General features: G+C 37.0%; 1 long non-coding RNA gene across 1 annotated transcript; it reads right to left on the bottom strand.

The window, feature by feature from the left end:
* Window positions 1-2,083: 2,083 nt before the first annotated feature.
* LOC147525008 (uncharacterized) lies at window positions 2,084-3,035 on the bottom strand. Its single transcript, XR_015197633.1, has 3 exons — window positions 2,797-3,035; window positions 2,620-2,693; window positions 2,084-2,533 (listed from the first exon to the last, which is right to left on the bottom strand). It is a non-coding gene; the product is annotated as an uncharacterized LOC147525008 (long non-coding RNA).
* Window positions 3,036-18,073: the final 15,038 nt, after the last annotated feature.

Genomic DNA, 18,073 nt, shown 5'->3' with positions numbered 1-18,073 from the left:
TCTAAACTTAACACGTGGTAATCCAACACAAAACTAACTCTTTGATTGTTATACGACTGATTATCCTGCTAGTTTATACCAAAATGTTGAATTTTCTACTATACACTTTGCACATCCTCTGGATTTTGTTTTGCAAAACATTGTAAACGAGGATGCAAATGGTGCTATGTATATAAGGAAAAGTTGAATTAATATAGGTGGAGGTCTACCTAACCCTAGCTTATTTGGGGAAAAAAAATCTTTTAAACCATTGTCGCTGCTCCCACCTCCATCATGGTCGCCACCATCAAAACTCTTTTAAACCTATTGCCTAAACCACCACTTTAATCCATATATATTCTTGTAAAATGCAAAAATCAATTTCGCCTAAAAATCATTTTTTCGAACTCTAAATTTCTAGTTATGCTGAAGTCAAATTCATATAACCTTTTCCTATAATTCCATATTCCCATTGAGAGATGGTACAGTTTAACATTTATTCAAATAGGTTGGGTATGTTTAATTTTCTTTTGTTATTTGCAACAATTGACTCTTCAAGTGAGAGGAACCGTTCAAACTAGTCGACGATTTCCAAATTCATCAAATTTACATCGTGTTGTCGAAGAACAACTATATGCATACTCCATGTAATTTTCAATAAAAATTAGTGTCGGTTCCGATGATTGCCCATGATGAAGTCACCCTCAAATTTAAGTTGATAATGAGTTTGAATTGTGTTGGGTTTCCGACTATTATATTTCACCATGATCCACCATCTCACTGTTGTTGTGTGGTATTTTTTATCTTTTTTTTAATTTATTTATTATTTTTTACCTAAATTTGCTCAAAAAAAATTTATACACCAATGTTTGATTTTGTGTGTAGTTCGTTACCCATTCATGCATTTTTTTTTCCCTTAAAAATTCCTAAATTTGATCAAGGTCTTTTTTTTTTCATAAGACCTGCTTTAGAAATCAACATGACCAAGCAAGGCAACAACTTATTCTATATTGAAGTCAGTTCTGACATCTCCGCTTTATAAGATCTATCGTCCATGATGTTTCTTGAAGCAGATCAAAGTTAACATCTTTTTCTTTTGGGTTGACTTTGTTCAGACATTTCGGTATGGTGTCTAAACCTGTTGAAAAATTGCAAGAAGGGTGTGAATTGTGATAGCTCACTCAGGGATTCCTCCCATTACCTACATTGGGTCTGTGAGATGTTGGAAAACAATGAGCTTTCAGAAATTCCCATCACATACCATTGCAAAGTTAAATAGTTGCATCTAGGAATGAAGTCAAGACAAACAAGTTTCCTAGAGTTTGTAGAACTGCATAGTTCTTAAAGTAGATCTAGGATTTTAATCCATATATATGTGAATAGTGTTGGTGTTCATATTTAGCTATTAGGCTAAGTCCAATGGTGCGGCAAAACACCAAATGTCATGGAAATTGTGATCTAATGGTGCGTCAAAACGCTAACCCACCAACGCTATCGCTATTGATCTACCTATACATGGCGCGAGTTTTAGAGGAATGACATATGGTCTACACACCATTTGGAAAGACAAATAGAATATATTCGCTATTGATCTACCTATACATAGCGCGAGTTTTAGAGGAATGACATATGGTCTACACGCCATTTGGAAAGACAAATAGAACATATTTTATTGCACGCCATTGCAAATGGCGGCTAGAATTTAAAGAGAGGTGGGAGAAAGGGTAAAATGGGGAGGTGAAGAAAAGGAAATTTGGCATGCATACGCCATTGGAAGTGGTGGCTAACAATTTGTTTTTTGTTTTATTGCCTTTGTCAATTGTCAATGGCGGCAAACAAGAAGTTGTGAAATTTAGTTTTTTGTACGCCTATAGTATTGGCGGGTAGGAGACAAACCATTGGACCCCTGAAACACGAACTCGCTAACTCCATACACTATTCTATTGCGGTTTGGTGCTATGGCACACCAAACCATTAGACTTAGCCTTAAACTCAACTTAGTGCACTAGTTGTCGGTACAAAGACTCTGGTGTTTAATACTGGCATTTGTTATAGAGATATTTCTTTTTCAACTAATAGTGGGGTGCAAAACATTTAGTGATCAAAGATAGAGGCTATTTCAATTCCAACTACATTTAGCTCTGTTTTCGGAAACAAATCAATCACAAAGAAGTACTAAACCCCACAATTACTTCCTCCAGGTCCCCCAAACACAAAACTCAAATATTTTCCTCTATACCCATCAGTTAGTAGGTCATAACAGTTGGGATATAGATCAGTGTCTACTGAACGGTGCAAGTGTGACTCACTTGGAGTAATGTAGGAATGAGATGAATCAACGACTGTTATGTTCTCAAAGTGTCCTACCCTCTTGTAATCTTCAAGAAGAAGATTGGCAATTCCAGTGATCATTGGTGGACTTGGTGCTCCAGGCTAATCCTCCCCAGGCAACATATGAAGCACCATTCTTCAACTCGTTAAAGAACACTGCCGGCCAATAACCAATTAAAACTTGATCATTGATCGCTAGCCACCAATCAAAAGTAACATTGTCCTGCAGCCATCAAAAAATGTTCTGAAGCTTAATTAGAGCAGCAAATACAATATGGTTTAACTTAACAATATAGAAAAAATGCGTACCCTAAAAATAGTGAGTGTCAATGCAAATTGGTCTCCACCAATTACAGATATTGGCCCCAAAGCAAACCATCCGTCTTACAATAAATGCACAAAATTGAAAAAAAACGTACATAAGTTAAAATTTTAAAATTCGAGTTAAAAAAAAAAAAAAAAAAAAAAAAACATGTTTGTACTTACTGTTGATAATACAAATAATCGAGTTAAGTTATCACCATTCAGCCCTGGCGAAACCTATCAATTAAGATCAAATGTGAGTTAATAGAAATCAACCCATGTAAGAATTTCAAATTAAACATTTATGTGATCCAATACGGACGAAAAATATAACGTCATCCAAGTGAAACTATAACATACTTAAGGAACTTTATTGCAATAGAAGCAAGACTTATTGATCATATACTAAGCAAAGCAAGGAACTAAAAGTTGTTTATGACTCTGTGAGAGCTATAAACGTGTAAAGGGAATGGAGAAGTTGCCCTGAGACTCTGCAAATTTACTTGCCTCTATTGTTACAGTTGCAAGATTTATTAAGAGGATCAGTTATCTTCATAGTTACAGGGAGAGTAATTAATTCAGCGCACAACTGATTACCTCTCTAAATACAAACAAAAAAAATATATTACAGTATATAACCGCAATCCGCCTTTATGGAGTATTGTTGAAATCCTAACATTATTTACTATCATCTCAAAACTCAAATCTCTTACGTACCTGACCTTAATCCAGGCCATATCATCCCTGTTACATCTTTGTGGTTCAGACAGATGACACAAATGAGAACAAGTATAAAACATGTGGCAAGAATGACTGCTACACGTAGTGGAGGACGTTGTTTATACATTTTTAACCATTTAAAATCTAGAATATTATAAGTTTTGATCCATATGTATGTCTTTGAACAAAATCTACATATTTTAAACACTCCTGACGAGGTTGATATAAATGAGAATGGGTCTCACCATGGAGATCATATAAAACTGTCCAACTTCATCAAAATATGCATGTAAGAAAAAAGTGATGGGTCTACACGTATTTTATAGTTTTTACGACCCTGTTTAGACCAATTTCAAATTTTGAACTCAACTAATTTTTTTGGACACGATCTCTATGATGCTAAGACCATCTCCACAAAGCCCTAAATCATTTTGTAAGTCAATCTATTCAAAGGCTCATGTATATAAAAAGAGATGTATACCTTGCTAGCTCCCTCTTGACAAGGTTACTTTATTTTATTTCTTTTTTGTTTTTGGCAGTTTCTCTTTCCAATTTTAATCAGAATCAATAATTAAAAACCCATTTAGTATACCATTTATTTCATTAATAATTAGAGGAGCCTAATAATTATATCAAAATTAATTATATTAAAACTAATTTTGGAAACATAATTAATTGTACTTATAATGGTTGCCATACAACCCCTTAGATTTGGATATGAAGTGGCACAGATTAAATCTAGACCAATTTTGACTTATAAAATCAGTATAGGTTTGGCATTAATTTTGTCCAACCAAATTCACTTCCAAATTACTGGCATTTTGGTTTCACTTGAATAACAAAGTGAAATTGCGTAAAATGACTTACAATCCATCCTGCTTGTAGACCATTGAGGTTATCACCATAGCCATTTTGAATCCCCATCTGTGACATACTAGATTGGTCAGCTGCAACACTTGGATTATTCAAGGATATTGATGCTCGGACTCCGTAGTACACTTGGTCAGTATCTTTTGATCCATAAATGGCTAACTGCGCGCAGTACAAGAACAAATCAAAATATACATAATAATTAAACAAATTATCAGATTTTGTTAAGAGGAGAAGAAATATATATATATATATACACATGCACCTGATGTACTCAAATGAACAGCGCCGGCCCTGAGTTTATGGTGGCCCAAAGCCAACTTTTAAAATGTGGCCGTATATGTGTCTATTCACATGTTAAAAACAAAAATCGATGCATTTTTTGCCTCGCGTTATCATTTGTTTTCTCCTCTTTTTAGTCGAATTTCTTTTTATTTTATGTAACAAATAAGATTTTATGCATCTTTTAACTTCATAATATGTGAAATACCAAGTGGATTTAATAATTTCATTAGCTATATATAAGTTTCGATTAAGCCTATAATTATATTGTTCTTATTAGTAAGTGTATATTGCAAGGTGCGTTAAAATGTTTCAGTGGACTCTAATGGTGGACTGGTGGCCCCTTACTTTGCCAAAATAATGGGGGCCCAAAGCGCTTGCTTGTGTGGCTTTGCCTCAGGGCCGGCACTGCAAATGAAAGGTACGGTAATAAAGAAAAACACAAAAAATGAAATTAAATGGGGAAAAGTTCGTACATGTTGACCGGGAACATCCTTTGTCATGGGAATAATATTGGGAAATATGATTGTGAAAAAGATTGAGCTCTTCTCGGATCCTCTTTTACTCTTCTTCGAATTGGAATAGTTCCTATAGGGCAATTAATTGTTGCTAGTGCCGCTGTTGAATATTTATTCCTTGATGAAATTTTAGCAGTGAACTGTTTGGGAAGAGACTTTGGTCTCATCTGCATATATAAAACACAGTTTGTGTTATTAAAAAAAAAGGGTAATTTCCCAATTAGTAACCCATAATGTCAATCTGTTCCCAAGTAGTAACCACTCTTCAATTTTGACTTTTCAACCTCACTTTTGACACTTTTGCCCTTCTCCTTATTTTCAAACAATGCCCACGTGGACCTGCAACACTCTCTCTCCCCTCTTTACCTCATCAAGCAAGATAACTCATTATATTGTACGATGAGTTTGACTTTACAGTGATGGACAACCGTTGGATCTTGATCAAGAAAACACGTTAATCAAAACATGTTGTAGTATCTGTGGTTGCTATAATGAAGAAGCAACTGACTAATAAACTATTGGCAACTCTCAGTGATTTTGGTTGTCAGTACCTTTACAACTTTTATCTCGTATTTTGAGCCAACCTAAAAAATAAGGACAAAAGCTCAAAGTTTCTATTTTTTTCTTGGTTGTTTCTTCTTCTTCCTCGTCATTGTCCCTCTGCTTTTTGTATTTTTTAAGGTTTGACATGGAAAACATGACACATTCACATGATAAAGGTATAGTTTTTTGTTTTTTAAGCTATTTAGGGCCTTGGGTCTACGGTTTTGTTCCACGTAGTTTAGTGTTTTGTTTGTTTGATGTTTCATCTTTCAAGGAAGAGGGTTTTGAAGACAGCTATGACGTCTCCATGCATAAATGCTTGTTGATTATATAGTTGTGGTAGAATGTTGGTGGTTTCCATGTTGATTCTATATTTAATGTTGGGTTTAATATTAAGGCTTTTAAGATAGATTCTGTCATAAATGTCCTAAAAGTGTTAGTTTAACTAGTTTGTGCTTAAATGTTTGAATTTACTTTTCAGTTTTTATGGTTTATGGTTAGGTACTTCTTTGTAATCATCGCTTTTTGGTTGTTTTTTTTTTTATACTTTCTGGTTAGGTACTTCTTTGGATGTTCTTATTCACTACAATGGGGAGATGAAAGCGGACAAGTATGGTCGGATGAAGTATGTTGGTGGCGAGGTGAAATTGAGAATTTGTGATGGGGGTATTTCATTTGAAGGAGTACCGTGGAAGGTGTGTTGTCGAGAAAGAGATCTACTTTTTCTATAAGATACTTGACGAAGAAGTCCCCGTGTCGAATTGATGAAGAAATAGATTATTTGAACATGATTATGAAACAAAGAAAGTCTCCAAGAAAAACAATGATGGTTTGGGTTATCAACGGCGTAGAAGTGGTAAGCAATGGACAACCTAATGTTAAGAAGAAAGAAGTTGCTACCGAAGTTGTTTATGAAAGACGCGACTCCAAGCATTGTTTCTCCCGTGAAACACTCTTTTCAAAAACGTAAGGAGCTAGCTTGTCGAAGTCGTCCCTATTAACCAATTTAAACTTGTCGATAAAGCAATTGGTAAGTAATGCAGTTCCATTTGGTTAGGTCATTATTAGTGAGGGTGGGTACATGCTTTATTTCCCCGATAGTTATGAATCTTTGGTTTTCCGTAAAAGTCCCTTGACCAACCCCGGAGTGGGAGAGTGGGGACTCATCAATGGGAAGATGTGGAGATTCACGACGCGTCGAAGAACACATTCAACCTCACAGCTTGTTAACGCTCGAAAAGGTGATGGCGGTAAGTCTTCGATATCAATGGGATATGTTGATAGATGATAGCTTACCCGTCACGATAGTGGTGTGGAACTTACTTGAGTGTTCATTGAAATATAGATATTTGTCCGTAGGGTGTTTCCTCCGGTTACACCTGAACCTTCAGTACAGAAAAGAGAAACGGTCACACCGCCTTCTCTGTTTGTGGAAGGTACACTCTATAGCCTTGCAAGGTAACATATAGTTCCATTTGCTGATAGTGGGGAGCTAATTACTGATATAATATAGGGACGGTCAATGATGGTGATGAGTAAGATGGTGTACCAGATCTTGATCAACCTGATTATGATGACTTTGATTCCCAAAATCCATATGGTGATACAGAGGACGTCCCTGAGGAATATAGAATTTCCATGAATCAAAATATTGACAATAATGAGGGTGATGATGATGAAGTTGAAATACTACATGAAGTTAATTTTGAAGAAGAAGTAGTACAAGTAAAGGATGGAGCTGATGATGATGAAGTTAGAGTAGTAAATGGTGGTAATCAAGATGATGATGATGAAGTTCAATTATTGGATGATGATTGTGATGTATGGTCTACTCCTAACCGTAGTCAAGAGTTTTTTTGGGGAGGCACGCCTATGACTGTTAATGATGAGGAAAGCCAAAGTGAACCTGATATGACTGTTAATGATGAGGAAGGCCAAAGTGAACTTGATATGACCAAGTAATGATGAGGGAAGGCCAAAGTGAACCCGATATTGAAACAAATGGAATGGTTGATGCTACGCTATTCGGTCGCGAAGATCTCAATTCGAAGACTTACATCAAGGATATGATCCTCTTCGCTCTCCCCATAGTCCGAAACACCAAATAAAAGTGGATGTAACTCCTCCTCATGTGAACCTCAAGTTTGTTCCTCCTAAAGTAGGACAACACTATCCTACTCGGGATGATCTTATAAAAGACATGAAGTCATACGCAATAGCAAACATGTTTGATTTGGCGTCGGCGAAAGCACTTCTCCGGAAGGATTTTATATAAATTGTAAGTCTCCGGTTTGCACATTTCATTTGTTTGCAAAACCGACCAATCGGTTCCGATATATGGGTTATTATAACCTTCGAGAAGCACATACATGTTCACAAGATAAAGCAATTGCAACTAATAAACAAGCCGATGCAAAATGGGTTTGAAGTTGTGAAATCGAAACTTAGGGACAATATTGATATGGCTCAAATAGTTGCGCTTGGAGGTTAAGGGCGACACCGCATAAATGTGTCGTTATAAAGTTGCTTGAAAGCAAAAGAAATTGCAATGCAAAAGGTAACCGCCTTTGTTTATATCGAAGAACTAATGAACGCAATAGTAGCAACAACTAACTTATGTTTGTTTGGCTTTTTGCTTGCGATAAGGGGAAGCTTTAGTCACATACCAAATGTTGCCAAATTATTGTAAAGAACTTAAAAGAGTGGATTCAGATTGTTTCACCGAAATGCAAACGCCATCGGCCCCGAGCACAAAGTTTGAACGCTTTGTTTGTGAAGCTACTGGCGCCACCGTCCGAAAGCTTACAAAAGATGTCTTCGGCCCATTGATTATGATTGATGGCACTTTCATGACAGGTAGGTACAAGTCAATCATACTAATCGCTATCGCGGCTGATGGCGATAGCCACGTGTTTCCAATTGCATTTGCCATAGTCCCAAAGGAAAATAATGACCACTGGGATTGGTTTCTAGAAAAGTTAAGAGACCTTGTTGTTGGGATGGAGCAAAACTTTGTTCTTCTCTCTGAAAGGCATCTAAGCATTCTTCAAGCCGTGCCTAAAATACTTCCTAATGCGGTCCATTGCTTTTGTGCACAACACATTTCAAATTGTATGACTAAGCAAGAGACAAAAGGGAAGGTGAAGAGAGTCAAAAACTTATGAACAAGCAGAATTTGTAAGACTTATGAGCCAAATTTATTGTGCCGACAGCAAAGGTTATGCAAATATTGTAAAGATTCTGAAAGAGTCGTGGTGTTGTGCTTTTGCTCCAATGAGAAGGTATGGCATTTGCTACACAAATCGCATAGAGAGAAAAAACAAGATGATACTTCCAGAGAGAGCTATGCCAAAGTGACATCTCTTGTCAATGGTATCGGGTTGAACATAATGAAACATTTTATCACTACCGGATGATGGCGCCAAAGCTGAAGACAAAACCCGACCAAATCACCGAGGAAGTGCTCATCTCGCCGAGATATTCGAGTAGACGCTTTCACAAAGAACAAAGGCAAGTGAGCACGCTTTACTCTGGCAATCACTAGACCGCATCGACACCGTAGACCTTTTGGAGAGGACTTGCACATGCGGTTTCTTTCAACAGGTTGGTCTTCCTTGTAGCCATGCTATGAAGGCAATCGATCACTGTAAGCTATGTGCATATGACTTTTGCTTGCATTGGTACACAAAAGAAACGATGATGGATACATTTAGAGAGAACTGGACACCATTAAGAGGAAAAGAACAGTGGGTTTGGGTTTATGATGGCATCATCGTCCGTCCACCCGTTGATGAGGTGATGCCCGGAAGACCACAGAAAAAGAGAAAGCGCTCTAAAGGAGAGGGAGTCCCAGTGCAAAGAAGAAGGTGTACGCCATTGTGGTGGTATTGGACCTGATAAGGCAACTTGCACGGTTGCCGATGATGATGATGCCGAGTGGATTGATTTTTCAACCGATTCCACCAGATTTTGCATATGAAGAGTACATATGATCTTTCTTTTAACCAATCACCAATAGTGGCAGCTTTGGTTTGTTTGTTTGAAATTGGCACTTGCAGTTGCATATATGTTAGTGGTAAATTGTTACCCCGCGGCTTTTACTTCGGTTGATATTTTGGATAGTTTTGGTTGGCAATTTTGGTTTCAGAATTAATTTGGTTTGAACGGACATCTTCTTGTACTATTAATATCAAGAACTATAACAATGACATGGTCATCAACACCGATAACTATTAATATCGGAATGGATAGTTTCTTTACAAGTAGGCTAACATCATCAACACTGCCTCTATTTTCATTTTAATAAGACCATCAATGGTGATTTGCAACCGGTTTTCCTTTGTCACCTTTGCTCCACTAGCGTGCTTTAGCCTTATGTGTCCCTTCACCTTCTAGATCTATCCATTTAAAACCCTTGCATGGATCGGCCCCCGCATGAGAGAAACCTTCTTCCCGACTATGTGGCTTTGTACTTACACCATACCTCATATTCGTGCAGATTGAAAGCATAGCGGTCGCGTGAGTTGCCCATGGACGGTTGATCTTCCAAAGGCCCAGTTCCCACACTCAAAAACATTTGCTATAGTTGGTTGATGATGAACCAACATTTGTATTATTCTTGGTAGAATCCTCACCCCCACCCATTTTGAACGAAAAAAAAAAAAAGAAAAGAGAAATGGGATGGACCAAGAAAGGCAACCCAGTTTTGTACTTATAAAGGAAACACACTATTTTCCCCAAGTGGTTCAAGTGGTGTGGCGCAAACTATTCCCCGCCCAAAACATTTCCCCGCCTAAACTATACACAAATGTTTGATGAAACATAATATTCCAATAACCATATTGCATTGCAGACCTATCAACAACTAATTCCATAAAAATGCTTCACTAAAACTTAACTCATCACTCCATGAAAGCATGAAGCAATGAATGACAAATTCCATCATCACAAATTCAGAAATGATGATATTAACGGCACCACAAAATGATATTACCATACTAAAATTAGACAACTAAACACAAAATAGAAGAAGTTATTTGTTTCACTAAACACAAAATAGAAGAAGTAGCATCCACCAAGTCGTTTCATAGTGATTCCCCTCGCCACGCATCACTTTTTAGCATCCTCCAAACTCTTCTCCAATTGCTCTTGTCTCCGCTTTTTGAAAAGATCCGGATTCAACCCACAATTAATTATATCCATTCCAATCCTCTTCCTCATTCGATGGGGTTGCATATCTATTTTGTTTACTTCCTCGTACACCCCTCGGAGGCGCAAATCCTAGATAGGCTAGGCAAAATAGGCCACAACTATTTGTATCCGGTTGTTGAGTAATAGGCACAAACTCACGAGCCCAGGGGCTCCCAAATCATGAGGTGACGATGGATCAAAGACACCTCATGACATAAGTAAGACAAGTCTCTATAGCAAGTTGCTCATCGAAACTTTCTTCGACCAAGAGAATCATAGTTGTAGATTTTTCTCTTTCCAAAATTGTAGACTTCAAGAACCCAAAGGCTACCTTCAACTTGAAGAGGAATGATAAGACCCATTGCCCTCGGATGGGTGTGCTTGATCTCTAATTCTTCCTTCATAAGGGGTCTAAGTACTTTTAACAACTTCATGTGGATGATACGCACCACTATCTACTCTCACATCATCGAGTTGCACCACCGAAGGTTTGGTCTTCCATCTCCATCTTCTTAAAGTTTGTATACTCTCTGCTCATGAATTTCTACATCAACAAAATCATAAAGTACTTCATCAAGAAGGTGAACTATACAAAACAAATTCCATCAACCAATGAGATACAACTTACGTAAAAGTATACATCCTCAATGATAGTATATGTTTCTTATTCTGGAATGCCATTTTCCTTACAATGTTGGATGTACCACCCGATCAACAAATTCACATATATGGTGATCACCGAAGTCATAGAATTTTAAACATTATTATGCAGAAGTTGTTGATGGTTAATATGTTAGTTCTTTGATGGTTAATATGTTAGTTGATGCCTTTGGTTAATATGTAAGATAATATGTTAGTTGTGGTAATCGACCCTCCCCATCTACCCACTCTCTTCCATGCAATGAATGGAAACTTTGCACTGAAATAGACCGGGTTGTATCCAAACACTCTAGCATCTAAACAGTTTTGGGACTGCATAACCTTGTGAACATCTTCCAATAGTAATCAGAAGATTTGGAGGTCACCTTTGGTGGTGGTTTTCTTGATAAATGTTTTGGCGAGTAGACTTGATCAATTCATCACATTCTTGTCCAATGTTTTCTTCCCATGACCGACCTTTGCATCCCTTCCCTTCTCTTCTTTCTTCTTTTGGTGTGTTTCTTCAGTTTTTCTTTTTCCATTTCACTTGCCATTTGACTCTCAGATGCGCACTACATCGTGGACCACCATTTCCCTCCACAAAGATCATCATCATCTACATCATTATCACGTTCTCCCAACATCACATTATCATTTTTAGATTTCATAACAACAATAGATTTTAGTGACTATCTACCTCAAAGGTTTGAGCGGTTGTGGGTGACAATACAGCAAGTCGGTTATGTCAAGATCGCAAGAAAGTAAAGCGTAAAATGTGACCATCTCCATTTCTGAAGTTCGGACTTCTTCCCCATCAATATCAACATCATCATTGAGGGAACATCAACATTAGGTGTAGGCTAGGGACCATCACCGTGAGCAATGTCCAAGGGACTAATAAATGGCACATGCTCAACAACATCCATATTATAGACTTCTACTAGGGAACTTTGGCCAACCACATTCTCATCAATGTGCTCTTTCACACCCTCTTCTCGCACTTCATTGCTCAAAGACTCCTAAACCACATTCTCTTGACATTTGTAGGTATTTACAACCCTCTCTTCAACCTCCTCAACTAAAACTCGAGCACCCTCATCATTATCATAAGTGGCCTTCATGTTCATGTTCGTGTTCTTGAAAACCATGTACATGGTCTTCCCCATCACCGGTCATCATGAGGAGTCTTGGGTAACTCTTCACTAATATCTCTCAAAACATCACCTGCTCCAACAAGATCGGGCCACTACCCTCTCCCTCTCCATCTTCTTCTTCCTCACCTAAACCAATCAAATTTCTTCTTCTTTTTGTTTGTTAGCTTCCTTGCTCTTAGCCTCCATGTCTTTTTCTTTTCTCACTGACTTGACTTCTTTTCAAAATTGTTTGCCTTTTGCTAGCCTTTACAGCCTCTACTTTACTTAACCTTGGTGGTCGGACTCTCACTTGTCATATACTATGTTTCTCTTCACCCTCCTCCTTACCATTTTAAACCCCGCATTCACTCCTTTTTTTCTATTTTCTTCAACCTCATGTGAAAAGATCAAATGTAACTTTCTTAGAGGATGATGACTTCCTCTTAGAAGGTGGGGATGATGACTTCCTCTTAGAAGGTGGGGTGACACGCCTTCTTCCATAACAACTTTAACCTTATGCTTAACAAACCGTGTAGTAGGTTTTTGACAACAAAGACGCGATTGGTGTGTGTATTACGCCTTCTTCCCCTTGTTTTATTTGTTCTTGGTCCCTTCACAACCCCCTCGATGATGATGGTTCACCCAATCCACTTTTCTTCCCACCCCCAGAAAACCCCTTGCAGATTGTCTCCATACCGCCCTAATTTCAGACTTGATGTCATTCCGAGCCACCCTAACCTCAGATTCAAAAGTTAGTTGAAGTAAGCATTGCCGGTGTATCATAGAGTCCTATCTACCTTATGAGCACTAACATAAAGTTCCTGATATATCCAGTTTACTTAACCTATCTTATCGCTTAACATAAAACTACCATAGAGTTTCTGATATATCAAGTTTAAGAACCTATCCTGTGAGTCAACACAAATGTAATATATACTTCCTGATATTTTCAGTTTAAGAACCTTTCTTATAAATGCAACAGATGTCAAATGCAATGCCGATGTATCCATTCTGAGTAATATAATTAACAATGCAGAGTTTATAATCAACAATGCAATGCAGAGTTTATAATCAACAATGTAGAGTTTATAATCAACAATGCAGAGTTTCAATCATATGCTTACAAGGCCTTTCAAGAGGGTGTGCCTCTCTCAAACATCTCCTCAAAACCGGCAGCTTTTGTGTGGCCTGTTGGTTGAAAGCCACCTTCATTACATCTTCATTCATTTCTTCTTCTTCAATATCTAAAGTGTCAAAGGCAACAACCTTACCCTTAAGAGGCTCGAGCTTCTTCTTCCAGGTCTGGAGATGTAAGTTCTTGGGAGGCAACTGAACCCAATCTAGTATTCTTGGGAATTTACCATTCAATGCCCTACGAGCCCCAAGAGAGGGGATGTGAAGGTATGCCTAAATATCAAAACAAATAACACAACCATAAACTGCAAAGGAGTCCTTCTCAGCTAACACATTTTTGTAAATATCATCCAAACAGTATTCCAACATCTCAAAGCAAGGTGTGCCCCATGGAAACTGATCAAAAGCAGCTAGGTCCTCTCAAGAAGATCAACATACCTTCCATCTACAAATCCTAGAAGATCCAGGAAGCACAACTTGGAGCAGCATATACAACCTATTGAGCCTAAATATATCACTTTTATCTTCACTACCACTGGATTTTGCCACCACTAAAGCATCTAATATTTCTGTCTCACTAATGCTAGCTTCCTTTAAAAACCTAGCACGAAATTCTGATGTGTTGTTCTTCACGCCGATTGGTGTAGAATGAGTTAGCAAATGAGTTTACACTAAGACCCATAATCAATGCAACATCACTCTTCTTGAATACCAAATCTTTGTTACCAATCCGATAGCAAAGTCTACCAACTTTATGGCTAACTATGACACAAACTAGTGTAGTTGTTATGCGCATATTTTTTGGATTTGCAAAAAGCTTCAAAAACAGAATTCTCAAAATCCTCCATTTCTTCCTTACTAAATCCACCAAATAATTTCTGCATTTTATCTAATGACATTCTACATGTCGTTTAAGCTTCCTCATTTCTCCACCAATAATTCAACCGTAAAGATAAAATGAGGGTGGGGTTATAATATGAAGATTGAAGTGAAACTAAAAATTAGGGTTTCCAAATTTAATTGAGCATCACTAGGACAGTTTTTCCCCTAATTCCCAATTGATTTCTTTAAGTTTCGTTAATGTGACACGACGCTCCAAGGTCATTTCCTCCACGCGTCGACTTCATTGGGTACCCAACTTCATTTCCCGCCAAAATACTGATGTCCATGTTGATTCCTTTATCAAATGAACAAACATATTCCTACCCTAGAACTATCAGCAACTTTACTATACATTGTCTAAATAATTAATTCTAATAAGGTTAAAAAAAAATTCAAGAAATTCAAAGATAAAGATTAACATTCTACATGAAGCTTTTAACATGCCAAGCATGCTTGCCACTAGATATCATGAAATAAACATGGGTATTTGAAAAAAGAAAAAAAGGGTTTGATTGCCTTTAAATAAATAAAAGGTCTTCTACAAATTGGGGACACATGTCAATCCTCAAATTTCCCACCAAAATAATGATATTCATATTCGTCTGTCCAATGAATAACTATATTGTGGCCTTAAGACTATCAGTAACTTTCTTGTACATTGATAATTATTTATGGGTACCCAAATTATTCATTCAATCCATTTAGGGTCCATTTATGGGTTAATTTCGGGGTAATTTAGTCGAGTTGCATACTTGCATGTCCTCTAATATGGCAACAAACGAATTACATTGGGTTTGACAAAGGGTCAAAATTCACTTCATTTTCTAAATTAATTTTGGTCTTGCCTGTCCCTTCATTGTTTGTGTGTCATGATGAACATTTACGGTAAGGTGAAAAGAAAACTAACCACCCCACATAATTACAACGCCTCATTTCCCGCAAACATTTATCTTTGAAATAGTCATCTAAAATTTGATCTCTCTCACATTCTAATATTCTTTCTGTTAGCAACAATCTACCAAAGCAACAATCTACCAAAGTTAAATCTACCAAAGTTATCAACATGCCTCTTCCTGGATGTTCAAGCAGTGAAACCACTGATTACTCAAGTGACGAGTACGAGAAAATGTGGGATAGTTATTCTACTGATGACTACACTGATGAAGAAGAAGACGATGAAGAAGAAGAGATGTATGATCCTTATTTTGTTGAAGACCCTACTGATTACATGTGGGAAGACCAACATGATGATGATAGTTCCAGTTCTGGGGATGATGGCGATGATGAAGACGAGGAGGAAGATGAAGACGATGAAGACGATGAAGATTAAGGGTTGTTATGTTCTGTTGTTATGTTATGTTTTTATGTTCAGTTTTTATGTTGGGGTTTATGTTTTGTCTTAGTTTCTGGTGCTTTTGCAATTTTTGTTGATGATAGTTGTAGAACCAGAACATGTCCTGTGAATGCTGTGTAGATTTTGCTTAGTTTTAAGGGTTTAATACATGGGTTGGTTTAATTCATGATTTTTATCTTGTTATTTTTACAAGAATCTTATCCATTATTCATGTTTTTTACAAGAATCTTATTATTTCTACATTTTTCTTATTAAAAATAATTTTTTTATAATAAAAATAGTATATGAACAGTGTTAATGTAAATAACCGTCCATCTTAATGTTTACTTAATCTCGAGGCTTTTAAACCACGTGACGCTGCTTAAGGACCGCTTCATTTGCATCTCTTCATCTCTAAGATAATCTGTGGTATCTATCCACACACCCATCAAATCACTTCAAATAAGGAGAGAGAGTTGCAAGAGAGAGAGTGTTGCAGTCCACGGGCATTGTTTGAAAATAAGGAAAAGGGCAAAAGTGTCAAAAGTGAGGTTGAAAAGTCAAAATTGAAGAGTGGTTACTATTTGGGAACATATTGACATTATGGGTTACTAATTGGGAAATTACCCAAAAAAAAAACTAACACGAGATTGATCATAACAAATCATTAACTAATAAGGTCACAGTACAACTATAAAATAAGCTTGAACAAATTAAGATGTGGTCATGTGTTACAACATGTTTAAAATTTGGGTTATTTAAGCCTTGGTCATAGCGATATTAGGCTTTCGTCATACTTTTCAAATTAATTAGGTTTTAGTTTTATTTTTTTCCCCAGTGACCCAACAAAGTTTACTTTGGTCATTCTGTTTGTTCTTTGTATATGGCCAGAATACCCTTAAGCATGCCAGTCACGTGAAGTAGCATTCACCCGTAAGCGTGCTAGTCACATGAAAATACATTCAAATAAATAAAATTGAACACAAACCAATGATTTATCTCCACACGGACAACATAACAAAAAAATCACATAGTAGCTAAGCAGTTAAAATCGGATTTAATCGGCGAATATCGGAGGTAGAGCGATACGTGTTTTCCCGATTTATCAGTTACTACTCAGTTGTTGATTTATTCGGTCAAATCAGCCGAGAACACCGATTTCTCGAGGGAAATGAGAAAACAAACCGCCGATATTATCAGAACCAAAAAAAAAAAGACAACCAGTGCTTCTAGTTCATATAAGCAGAATATTCCTCCCAAATATAAAATACGGATGCTTCAACAATGCAAACTATTCCAAATGCGTAAACTGCTCGACAAAATGCCACAATGAATAACATAGGCTAGAAACATTGTGAATTAATACATGGGTAGAGTGTGAAATTTGGGTTTAGGCTAAATGAGGGTTTAGACACTGCCATTGTTGATTTTCACACGAAATCTGGTGATACCCATTCCGTGTTAGTAGCTTTTGATCGACTTGATAATAAAAATGTTACATAATGGAACTCGATATTGAAGTGACCACTCTAGTAAGCTTACAAGCTTTTGTTGGATTACTTTAATCCTACATCTTTAACATGCTAATCTAGTATTGATCAAAAAAATAATTAAAAGAAAAATACCTTCAAAGCCGCCGAAATTGGAGATTGACAGTAAATAGAAACTTTCCAAAGCTGAATCCAAATCACGTAGTCTCCAGCCTTCTAGTAGTATTCACCACACAACAAACCACAAAACACTTTTGCTTTTCTCCTAGTTGTACTTTTTCTGGAAAGACTAATGGTCCCTTTCTCTAAAAATTCATTCTCTTATATAGAGAAACTTTGAGAATACGTAGATGTGTGTGTAGTGGGATCCACTTAGGATTCCAAGTCTTATCTTAAAAAGACAAGTCCTTGTCCTACAATTACTTGTACTTGATATATTAAAACCCTTTTAATATATATCTCTTTAATATGGAAAGTGCCCATTAACAAATCCATATTTACAATAAGGCCCTTGGAACTTTCAAGAAAGTCCTTTCCTACCATTAATTATATCTAAGTCCCTCCACCTTACTTGTATTCACAATTAGACCATTGGAAATTTGTTCTTCACTATCACACCTGTCACACCCCGAATTTCGACAGAATTCGGAAAAACATTATTTGTCCCCGACTCTTCGATCTCCGAGGTGTGACGCACTCTCCACTTCCAAAAACCCATAAACAGTT

This window comes from Coptis chinensis, chromosome 1 (assembly GCF_015680905.1).
Source record: "Coptis chinensis isolate HL-2020 chromosome 1, ASM1568090v1, whole genome shotgun sequence".
NCBI lineage: Eukaryota > Viridiplantae > Streptophyta > Magnoliopsida > Ranunculales > Ranunculaceae > Coptis > Coptis chinensis.
Note: the sequence above shows the minus strand (reverse complement) of the source record. Positions and strands in the feature narration are given on the sequence as shown.